Source organism: Aotus nancymaae, unplaced genomic scaffold (assembly GCF_030222135.1).
Source record: "Aotus nancymaae isolate 86718 unplaced genomic scaffold, 86718_ANA_hifiasm-v0.15.2.pri h1tg000064l_1, whole genome shotgun sequence".
Taxonomy (NCBI): domain Eukaryota; kingdom Metazoa; phylum Chordata; class Mammalia; order Primates; family Aotidae; genus Aotus; species Aotus nancymaae.
In genome coordinates this window covers 25,502,284-25,514,457 of record NW_026988479.1, presented here as the reverse complement: position 1 = coordinate 25,514,457, position 12,174 = coordinate 25,502,284, and the positions used below count along the sequence as shown (strand labels likewise).

The window sequence follows — 12,174 nt, the reverse complement described above, 5'->3', positions numbered from 1 at the left end:
AGGGTTTCACCATGTTGCCCAGGCTGATTTTGAACTTCTGACCTCAAGTGATCCACCTGCCTCAGCCTCCCAAAGTGCTGTGATGATAGATGTGAGCCACTGTGCCCAGCATATTTTCATTTTTTAAGACAGGGTCTTTCTCTGTTGCCCAGGCTGTAATGCAGGGGCACAATCACAGCTTACTGCAGCCTCAACTTCCCAGGCTCAAGTGATCCTCCACCTCAGCCTCCCAAGTAGCTAGGGCTACAGACGTGCACCACCATGCCCAGTTAATTTTTTATTAAAGACGAGGTCTCTCTACATTGCCTAGACTGGTCTTGAACTCCTGGCTCAAGCAATTATCCCACCTCAGCTTCCCAAAGTGCTGGGATTACAGGTATAAGACACTGCGCCCAGCTGGGGCTTGAATGTTGGCTCCATCATATATATACATACACATAAACATATATATATATATTTTTTTTGAGGTGAAGTCTTGCTCTGTTGTCCAGGTTGGAATGCAATGGCACGATCTTGGCTCATTGCAACCTCCACCTCCCAGGTTCAATCGATTCTCCTGCCTCAGCCTCCCGAGTAGCTGGGATTACAGGCATGCACCACCACACCTGGCTAATTTTCGTATTTTTAGTAGAGACAGGGTTTTGCCATGTTGGCATGGCTGGTCTCAAACTCTTGACCTCAGGTGATCCTCCCACCTCGACCTCCCAAAGTGCTGGGATAACCATGCCTGGCCTGTTGGCTCCATTATTTACCAGCCTTATGACCTTTGAGCAAATCCCTCAACCTCTCTGAGCCTCAGTTTCACTAACTCTAAAATGGGGTTTATACTACTTATCTATCTTGCAGGGCATCTGCCAAGACAAAGAGATGATGCATATAAAACACTGAGCTCAGTGCCTGGCACATAGTAATATAAGCTAATAAAATGATTACTCAGTAACAGATTTGGAAAGTGAGGCTCAGGAAGGAACTGGCCCAAGGCCACATATCAAATTAATAGTGAATCGAGAAAGAGAGAAGGGAGGCCAGGCTGACGCCAGAGGGAAGGAGCAAGAGAATGGGCTCCAGGAAGGAGGTATGAAATCTCTCTGGGAATCCAGAACAAGCAAACGACCTGTTTCCTCATCCTGTATTTATTGAGCTCCATTAGGTGCCAAGCATGGCATGAGGCACGGAAAATACTGTGGTGACCGTGACCTTCCCACAAGAGTTTCTAGAGGTCTCTGGAACCCGAGGTTTTATGACTCTGGTACAATATGGCTGCAGTGAATGGGGGAAGGTGCCCACAGCCCTGAATTCTCACCCAGCCCACATTTTATTTCCAGCCTAGGTCACTCTTGACAATGCCCTCTGTGGACCACATACCCCTCCCCATCCCCGGCAACACATACACCACACTCACTTGCATACGACAGGCTCAAATGGCACCATCATAGGCATCTGGGCCACATGCACATGGGGTGGGGGCGAGAGGAGGTCAGTGCAGAAAGAGCTCTGCCAGCAGGCTCAGAAGGATGTGAATGGGTACCTCGGCTTGGGCAGGGACTTGAGCAGGGGAGGGGGTAGCAGTGGCTGCCAGCACGGGCACAGGTGGCCCCACATGCACCCAGGGCCACTCCCTATAGCTGATCCAGTCCAGCCCCTCCCAGCCTGTCACATCCCCAGCACAGTCACACCACCACCCCCCACCCAGCCACACCCCACAGCTCCACCAGCCACCCTACCACAGCCTGCCCCACCCACCACATCCAGCCCAGCAAGGAAAATCCTCCACATTTGCTTCCCAGCTGTGCGGGAGTTTCTCCAGCGTGATTACACCCCTGGGAGGCTCAGACCAGAAGCAAATCCCTTCCTCTGCTGGAATTTGCTGTATGCCCCATCCCCCATAACCCCGCAGTGCTGCCTGGCTGGGGGCCAACTTGCCGCCTGTCAGTCACCCCAAGAGTCCAGGACTGTCACCACCAGGAAAGAGACTGTTGGAGGTCTGGCTCAGAGTCACAGGGCCACAGAGAGCACAGTCTGCCCTGCAGTAAGCCCCTGGGACACTGAGACCCAGAGAGGGGAAAAGACCTCCTGGCCTTGTGCTGTCTGGTATGCCCCACTCTCATTTACCTTGGTCTATTTTCTTGTCCGTTAAAACCCTGTCCCTCCTCCTCCAATGCCAGCCTCAGTAGGGAGGTGAACAAAGCTGCTCTGGATTTCTAAAGTCCTGGTTGAGCTCCCCTGCTCCATATCCCACCATGCCGCACCAGGTATCCGTTGTTCTTGCAACTAGAATGCGGGGCTTCTAACTCCACTGAAAGCTGTCCAAGGCACAAACAGTCTCCTACCCACAGCAGGTGCTCAAGAGCCATGTGCCCTTGCCAATTACCTTCCCCTCTGTGAATCTGCTACGCAGCATCCCAAGCTAAATGCATTAATAACATTAACTTCCATTTGTGAGACATGTCATGTCTGCGATACATACCATTATTTCAACCTTACCACAGCACCATGACCTAGATTCCCTCCATTATACAGATGAGGAACTGAGGCCCAGAGAGGCCAGTCACTTGCTGCAGCCCACAGAGTTAATAAAGGGGTGAATGGGAATTTCGGCACACAGCTGCTGGGCTCCAGAGCCCGGGCCCCTCAGCCCCCAGCTCGGTAGCCCCTCTGTGATCACCTAAGACAGCTAACACTTGCCAGATGCCCTGCACATCCCATTCTCCACTCCCTTTGAATAGTTTTCTGTTTGTTTTCATCCATTTTATATGTGTTTTAGTATCACAAGCAGCCTTAGTGATCTTTCGTGAAAGTAGCCCACAGATCATCCATCAATCAACAGGCAAACAAAGCATAAAGCACTGGTTCACTCCCTGGTTCTCAACTTGCGAATCTGTTCTGGGTCCCTGGCAGGGAAGGCCCAACAGAAAACCTAAGGAACTTCAACCTCACTTGTTGAGAATGTGTCCTTCTTCCAACAGGGCCTGAGTTGCGAGTTTACCTTTGTACCAGCTCTGAAAAAAGCTTACTGAGCAAACATACCAGACAGCCTGGGGGCGGAGCCGTGTGGGGAACACGGCAGGTCATCCGGCCACCCTCCAGTCCTTGTCCCCGGGACTGTCCGTCCCTGACAGTCCTGACAGTCCCACTGAGGCTCTTCACGCATATCAAGGCTGTCAGGCCCATCACACAGAACACTAAGCAATGGTCTCAAAGCTTCCCAAAATGGGGCTCTCTTCCCACCCTACCCCCAAATCTGCCTAGACAGAGTCAAATCCAACCCTATTTTTTTTCTTAGGCTCAGATCACAGACACTCAAAAGGAACAAAGCAGCATTTCCCGACACATACCATAACCTCCCTCATTGATGGCCAACAATAAGCTCTTATGAACATCTGTGCCAGGAGCCTTCCCTGCTCCACCGTGCTTAATCCTAACACCCTGACAGGGGTGTCACTGCTATGAGCACTTTACAGACAAGGAAACAGAGGCTCAGAGAGGGTAAGTAACCAGCTCGAAGTCACACAGCTGGGCAGAGATGGAGCTAGGATGCCCCTCCCAGCCCACCCCAGAGCCCCCATTCGTGACCCCTCTACAGTCCTACTTTCCACATCACTCCCAAGCCAGGTCTGCAGCCCAGGAGAGAGACTTCCTGCAGGAGACCAGCCCTGGAGCTGCTGATCTGGCTTCTCTAGCAGCGGTGAGCTTCAGCCTCCTGGGAAAGCCTGAACTGCAGAGAGGTGTACTACGGGCCCCAGCAAGGCAGGACTTCAGCCAGAGGGTCCTCACCCCTCATACCAGGCACCCCCATATAAGAAAGCGGGGCCACCTCCTGTCCCAGGCAGAGGCCTTGTGCTAAGGAAGAGGCGGGAGTGAGGGCCAGAAGCAGGAGATCTCAGCTAGCAGGGCACTGCAAAGGACAATGGGAAGCACTTCACCTCATGGCCTGGCAGTTGCCAGGCACTCTACCAAGCACTTCCCAACCCTTATCTCATTTGTCATTTATGCCCAGTGAAGTTAAAAACAATTTTATCACTCCCTGAGCTTCTCCCCTATCCGCACACACAAATTCAGAGTGGTTGTGACTGGCCCCCATCAAAAGCCAAGTTAAGAACATGGAAACTCTCCAGGAGCCCCTATGGCTTTGACAAGCCATGGCTCTCACAGTCTAGACAGGACCAAAGCCACAAATGCAGCATCTGAGAGCCCTGGGATCTTACCATTCCAGCTTCCCCTGTAGCCCTGAAGTAAATCTTTAATTCTTGGACGTGCCTAGCTGTCTGGAGAAGCCAAAAGAGAAACTGAGCCCTTCCTTCCCATCCCTCAGCCTCCTGCTCCTTCTCCTCCATCGGGAACCTGCCAGGTCAGCCTGGACCTCTCCCTGGGGCAGTCCCAGGAGCTGTTTCTGATCTGGAATGAAGGCAGAACCCAGCGCCAGACTCAAGTGCCAGCCTGTACCCGCAGGGCCCTCCTGGGGACACACACACACACACACACACACACACACACACACACACTCAGATGAGCCTGGAAGGAATGGACAGGGCTCGGGGCCAGAGACAGTGGTCAGAGGGCACAGGAGCCAGGGAGATAAAGACCAGACCCAGACCCACCGGAGCTCCAGGCAGTGGCTTGCGGCTCTTCTTCACTTCGCCATGTCCTCTCGATGGTTCCACGCTGCTCACTTAACACAGTTGCACCTAAACCCAGAACCAGGAAAAATGGCATTACCATTGGCCCAGTCCCCTCCTTGGAAGAAAGGGAAGGCAGAAGCAAGGTCGGGAGGGAGGTGGCCCTAGGGCACCCTGCACCACCAACCACATTCCTAGAAGCCTCCACGCCCCTTCATGCCACCTCCTTTGTCAAGGCCTCCAGCCCCTACCTCCTTAACCTCAGAAAGAGGATGTCCTCCTCTGATTCTGACCTGTGCCCAGGGGACTGCTGGCACCTTGCTTGCCTCACCCAAGCCCTGCCTGGAGGAGCCTTCCATGAGAAAGAAAAAAGCATGTCCCTGACCCTGATGCCAGTGAGTCCTCTGACCCTCTCAAGAGAGGGAGCAGCAAACAACACACTGACAATAAAGATAACTGGGTCCTGGTTCTGGCTCTGGCCCTTCCCCCTCCAGACCTCAGTTTCCCTACCTGTCCTGAGAAGAAGACAAACTGATCTGCCCAGCTGGTGGGAAAAGTGTCTATGATGCTGGCTTTTGGCCCCTGCCCCCACCCAGCTCAGCTGCCAGGCCCTTCCCTGTGCCCCACCCTGCAGAGGAGGAAGAAAGGTGACTGGCAAAGGTATGGAGGGTGTGAGAATCCATGCCAGAGCCTCCAAGTGCTAGAGGTGAAAAGGGTCTTACAAAGTCGCGGCCCAGAGAGAAGAAGCACTTGGCCTCGGTCACACAGTATATTGGAAAAGGGCCAGGCTGGCCAGGGCATGCTTCTTGACAGCAAACACTTAAATACACCCACCTGAAACGTATTTGCCTTCTTAGAGGATGCCAAGGAGAACACAAGGCAACTTGATAATGGTAGAAATGCAGTCTCTGAGAGCTGCAGTTAAAAAAAAAAAAATGGAGATTGGGTTGGCTTTCCAGCCTCCTCATGTCACACCACGTGGGTGGCCAAGAGTCCTGCCAGCGACAGGGAAATCCTAAAAGCCCCTTCCAGGGATTTGCAGCCTGGCCACCTCTCAAGAAGTCACCTAAGTCCAGGGGGTAGGCCCAGCAGTGGTGACAGGGAGAATGGCTCAGATATACACCCCAAGACTAGCCCACCCCGGAAGATGCCAGAGCCTTTGAGAAATGAAAATCCCACAAGCCCTGTGGCCAGTGAGGATGGAAGCCAGGTGGGCTAGGGATAACACAGAGCAAGGGAAAAGCTTTGAGGCTTGTGGAGCCACAGAAGCCCCCTAATCTCCTGGAGGCCTGGTGGGCACAACACAGGGCCTGCTGAGACCAAGGAGGCTTCACCGAGGGCCCACATGAAAGCAGCCAGTCCCTGTAGACTTGCTGGGGCTTGTCATCAAGACAAGAGCTGGCCGCCAACACACCTCGGGTGTTAAGGGGCTCAAGGTACTTAATGGAGGTGCAGCTGGCAGGGGAGGGGGCAGGAGGTGGGGAGAGATGGGGGCAAGTGGGCCTGGCTTTCTCTAGGACACAGACAACAGCTAGAGAGCAGGAACATGGAGCAAAAAGCATCAGGTGACCTACTTCACAGAGGCTCCTTTTAAAGGGGAAGAGGGGGCCTCAGTGAGACTCTAGAAAGTACCTTGCAGGGGTCCAGAACAGGGTTCATGGGGCCAGGATACCAGGGTTCCTGTCCTAGATCAGGGACTCACGCAGGACTAGGCTCAGGTGAGGCCAGCGAGGAGCCTTTAAGAAGGCGCTCACTGCAGGTGCATGGCTCACACCTGTCATTTTAGCACTTTAGAAGGTCAAGGCAGGTTGACCCAGGAGATTGAGACCAGGAGTTTGAGACCAGGAGTTCAAGACCAGCCTGGACAACTTAGCAAAACCCCTTCTCTATCAAAAAAAATTACAAAAACTAGCCAGCTGTAGTGGTGTGTGCCTGTAGTCAATTATATGGGAGGGCTGAGGTGGGAGGATCACTTGAGCCCAGGAGGTTTAGGCTGCAGTGAGCCCAGATCACACCATTGGACTCCAGCCTATGCAACACAGCTAGACCCTCTCTCAAAAAAGAGGCGGGGGCTTTTGTTCTCCACAATGGGCAAGCACACAGTGGGCATCTCCTGAGACGCCGCATTTAGATGCCCCACTTGCCTCATCCTAGGCCCAGCCCTACACAACCTGCCTGTGATCTCAAGCAAGCACCACTCCTTTCTCGGCCTCAGTTTGGTCACAGAAAACAGACTCATGAAGCCATGCATGGTAGCACGTGCCTGCAGTCCCAGCACTCAGGAGGCTGAGGTAGGAGGATTGCTTGAAGCCTGGGCATTCGGGCATTCAAGGCTGCAGTGAGCTACAACCGCACTACTGCACGCCAGCCTGGGAGATACAGCAAGACCCCACCTTAAAAAATAAAATAAAATTTGAAAAAACAAATTAATTTTAAAATTTGAATCATGCCCTACGACTCCAGGTACCCTCCTAAATCTAAGCCGGGTTATTCTGTAAGGAGCATAACCGACCTCTGCATCAAATCCCCAGAAATGGGCACAGTGGCCCCAGCTCCCTGCCATCAATAACCCATGAGTCACATGTTCCACGCAGGATACACATTATACAACCACCCAATGCCACTGTGTTCTGGGCTCTTTGTTAAATGCTTGTCCTCTACTTGATCACGGCATCATTTTACAAATACGGAACCTGAGGTTCATAGAGATTAAGCAACCTGCTCAAGCCCCCTCTTGGGAAGTGCTTAGCTGTGATTCGAACCAGCGTCTGTCTGGTTCTTAATCCCTATATTCCATGGCATCAGCCACAGATAACACAAAACCCACTAGAGCCAGGGAAATGCCATCAGCTCTTTGCACCTCCCACATTTTCTAGCATGTAATGCCAGGGCAAATGTAAAGGCAGGCTGGTGGACAACCGGGAGCAGGTAGGCGGGGACGGGGAAGTCCATGTGGGCGCTGAGCATTCCATAGATGGACCAGCCTCCAGCCCGGCCAGCTGCCCACTGCTGTGGTTACAATGCCCTCATCGCCATCAGCACACCACAGACACTGCTGTGCCATTTTTAAATCATTACACAGATGCAAAGTTTTTCACAGGCATTGCTGTGGCATCACATGCCAACTTTAAAAAGGTATAGCAGGGATTTCCGCCCCCTTTCTCAGAAAAGGGAAGTGGGCTTTCCAGAGGATAAGTGGCTTCCCAACCTGTACACAGGAGCACAGTGTTCGAGGTGAACTTGCAGCCCACATCCTCTGCTTCCCAGTCCCAGCCCGTGTCTACTCCTCCATGCTCGCGACTTTCCAGTTCAGCGAATTGATGAGCCTTTGGGACAACAATGCCCATTTCTGAGCGTTTACTCGGTACCAGGTGCTGTACTCTGCATTTCACACGTTATCCTATTTAACTGTCCTGACATTCCTGTAAACTAAGTATTGCTACTGTTTTCATTTCAGAGACAGCAGCTCAGAAATGTAGGGTATCAGGCCCAAGGTCACCAGGCCAGGAAGGGGCAGAGTTGGCATCCAAACAGAGTTCAGACTGGCTCCAGAGCCTGGGGCCTAAACCTCATGCTGCACAGCTCTGTCAGGGAGAGTCTGTCATGGGCAGTCACTGGAGGGGACAGGAGGTAGACAAAACAAACAGTGTGTGCATCTGGCAGATTATGACAAGATTACAATAACGGAGGACAGACAAAGCTCTTGGGGAGCCCACAAGAGGAAGGTTGTTATAAACGTCCAGGCAGAGGGACAGAAGTCTGAGCAGAGGACATGGGAACAGAGGGGAGTGACAGATATGAGGGAGGTGGCCTTGCGAGACCTTGGTCAAGTGCCTTGCTCTCTCCAGACCTCAATTTACCAGGCTGGTAAGAAAAGTCCCTGGAATATCTCCAGAACCCCCTCCATCCCTAAAGACTCTTGGGCCCTGGGAAAACAAGCAATGCCCAGTGACAGCCTGGCTATGAGCCCTGGGGACTCTGAAATGTCCTTGGCTGTCCTGGCACAGCTCAACTGCTGGGAAACAAGCTTGCAGAAGCACAGGGCTTGGCTGGCATGCCTGGGCACCAGTGAAGTGTGGGTTCCGAGGGGGCCACATTCCACCCACTGTCGACCTCTCCATGGCTCCGCTGGAGCAAGCACCACCCAGCCTGGATGCACATCAGAAACCGAGGTCACTCCAGTGCCCAGGGGACTGCAACTCCAGGCCCACCTGACCCACCAGCCCTGACCAGAGCTCCACCTACATGTAACTTAAGTCCCTTCAATGTCACTCACCTCCAAAGCCCCTCCCTCACATTTCCCTAAGGCCAGCCACTGGGATGTAGAGACAAGGGGTCCTACAGGAGTCCTTAAGGAAAATGACCACCCCACCCCAAGGGACCTGTGCCAGACAGAGGCTGCCCATGCCAAGTCAATGAAGACTCTTGGCTAGGGAAAGGAAGATGGTCCATTAGGGCCGGCCCTCAGCTCTCACTCTGGAAGGCAGAAGGGGCTCTCAGAATTGCTAAGAAAACTCAGCCCAAGTCTCCATGTTCATGGCTGCCACATCAAACCACATGCCTGGCATGCTCCTGTTCAATGGACTGCCATGGTTCCTCCGACCCACTAGGCCAAGTCCCTTACCCACCTGCCTGCATAGATCACTGTGAGCAGCAGCCTCTGTGAACGAGGTGTGCTATATGCCAGGGCCTTGCTGAGTGCTTTATGGACATTTCCTCATTCAACCCTCACAGTAACCCTGTGAGGCAGGTAATATCATTGGCCCATTTCTACAGATGAGAAAATTGGGGCTCAGAGAGGTTACGCTACTTGCCCAGAGTCTCACAGCCAAGCAGCAGGCAAGGATTCGTGCCCACATCTGCCTGACCCCAAGCCCAGATTCTTAACCACTGTGCCAAGTGGCCTCCTCAAATGCTCCCTGCCACCCTCAGAACCCTGGGGCCACCTCAACCCTTCTCCATACAGAAAGGGAAACAAAGGCAAAGAGCTCTGTTGGTAGCCAAGCAAGGATAAGGCCTGAACCTCTGCCTTATCCTTGGGCAGACAGCCCACCCTTCTGCCCCCCACCCCACCTATCCCAGAAGGAACTCCCTCTGAGGAGGCGTGGCAGGCAGAAAGGCTAGGACCATCACAGTGACAATGAGGCTTCAGAATCTGCCTTTTCCTCGTGCAAAAGGAAGACAAAAGCAGGGGGAGGTTTGCGGACAGAGAAAAGGACATGAAGGGACCAGGAAACATTTGTTCTTACACAACAGACTCCTAGCTTTGGGTCCTGTTCCTGACAGCAACAGGAACATGCAGGGCTCAAGACCCATGTGCACCATGCCCCTCCTCCACCAGCATACACCTCAACCTAGCACAGCTGACCTCAGATCTGAATTGCTCTCCCCAAACCTACTTGTCCCGCAGCCTTCTCTGTCTTGGTAAATAGCAACACTGTCCTTCCAATTCTTCAAGCCAGGAACCTTGTGGTCAACACTCTCTTCTCACACCCCACATCTAATCCACCAGCAAATCCCATCAGCTCATCCTGCAAAATAAATCCAGAACCAACCCCTGGTTGCTCCCCCACCGTCCCCACCCACCACTGACCCGCCTGATCTGTCTCATGGAGTGACTGCAGCAGCCTCCCAGCCAGTCATCCTGTGTCCACCCTCACCCCTAGCAGTCTATCTAAAACGTGTGCCGAAACCACTCAGTCCTCGCGCCAGGCCCACCATCAGCTTCCTCTCCACTCAGACTCACATAACAAAGTCCTCCCCATGGCCAAGAGGCCCTACCTGTCCCCATATGCCCTCTGGCCCCTCTCCTTCACCATCCTTTCATTATTCCCACCCTGCCTCTGGCCACCTGTGCCCTCCAGTTCCAGAGCCTTTGCCCTTTGACTTTCTCTGCCTGGAAAGTTCTTCCCTCAATTTTCCATGGGCTGCCCTCCTGGAGTGTACTGCCCCTCACCAGGGACCATCCCAACCACCCGACATGGCAGGATCACTCCTCGAGTCACACTCTCGACCCACGATCCAGCTTTATTTTTCTTCCAGGCACATCTCACCACCTGACAGTGAGCGTGATGGAGTCGTTCATTTCATCCCCCCACTTGAATGTCAGCTCCACTTCTAAAACAGGGTTTCCACGTGTTTTGTTTGCCGCTACATCCCAGTACTAGAAAAAGGCCTGGGCCAAAGTAGATGTTTAATACAAATATCCTGAATGAGGGACTACTCTCTCCCTCATCTGAACACACCTTTAGGCCTACGCAGCCGCTACAGATCGGGGCTAGAGGCGGATAACCAGACTCCACCTAGGCCAGCGGAAACCCTGAGGGTTTTCACCTGCCCAGTTTCCAGCCAAATCCCCAGTCCTGTTCTGGTCCAATTGACTGCTTGGACCAATGGAAGACAAGACTTTACATTTGTCCCTATCCAGTGCCTTGGCCTCTCCATTTGGCCATGAGGGAGAACTTCTGAGTCCTGACAATTGGGCTGCCAAAGGGAACGTGGACTGGGCTACCGCCACCCACCTTCACAGCCCTTTCAGCATCCACCCAAGGCTGCCCGCCCCATGCTCCCAGCAAGAGGAGGCAGAGGAGGGAGGCCGGTGCTACGCCTGCCCTTTTCCTGTGGTCAGCAGGAGGACTGTCAGAAGGAAGCTTTGTTCTCAGAATGAAGAGCATGAAGCCCAGTGCCAGGCAGAAGCGGGCACAGAGGCAGCTGGCCCATCGGAGACAGTTTAAGGAAAGACAAAAAAAAAAAAAAAAAAAACGGGATGGAGAATGTTTGAGGGGTAATTTGCACACCCAACCGGTTTCATGCCTCCAGGGTGGCTATGACGATAGTTCATTTTTCCACGCTCTAACTAGGTCGTCATAGACAATCAGATGATTGTCCCAGCTAGGTGATCTGCCGCTGGCCCTGCAGAGGGAGGTGGAGACGGCAGAGTGTGGCCCTGCCTGGCATTGGAAGATCTGGGGTCCCAGCCCAGCTTTCCACCCACTCATGTGACATTAGGAGAGTGTCTTCCCTCTATGTACCTCAGTTTACCCGGCTGTAAATGGCTTGCTCATGCCTACACTTGATGTTTCAGCCTGCCTGCCACAGCATCACACAGCAGGAGAGCCCCTCAGCCTGTGGCCAGGTCACCAGGCCACCCAGGCCAGGCCTTCCCCATAGGCACAGCACCTGCCCACTTCGAGCCAAGCTTCCAGCCTGCCTCCTCTCCTGCATCAGAGCACCCCTCTCCTGACCTGTTCCCTAATGTGAATGTGAAACTCCTCTGGGCCTGGCTAGGGTGGGGCCAGGACCAGAAGCCCTCACCCCACCCAGACACTGGCACCTGCCCCTGTGTTATCCTAAGGATGGCTCACATTGCACTCAGTCACAACTGGGGAAGCCCAGAACATTGACACAGGGGGCAAAAGGGGAGCTCAGAGAGAGAAAAGGGGGCATGGTTTATGTCACCTAGCCCAACAGCCACCCAGGGCTCCTCCTTACCAGCCCTAGGCTCCATGCACTAAGACAGAGTCCTTGAAGAGTGATCTATAAACCCCCTGGTCTGAAT

At 53.3% G+C, this 12,174-nt stretch overlaps 1 protein-coding gene across 4 annotated transcripts in view; it reads right to left on the bottom strand.

The window, feature by feature from the left end:
• The window catches only part of NDST1 (N-deacetylase and N-sulfotransferase 1), a 73,075-nt gene that overhangs the window by 47,022 nt on the left and 13,879 nt on the right, over positions 1 to 12,174 (bottom strand). For 2 of the 4 annotated variants that reach the window (XM_021677464.2, XM_021677465.2), the window contains exon 2: positions 4,599 to 4,685. The gene's annotated coding sequence lies outside the window, so the exon portion shown is untranslated. Of the gene's footprint in view, positions 1 to 4,598; positions 4,686 to 5,450; positions 5,532 to 10,015; positions 10,153 to 12,174 lie in introns of those variants that run through there. The other 2 variants (XM_012449187.3, XM_012449245.2) reach the window with 2 other exon arrangements.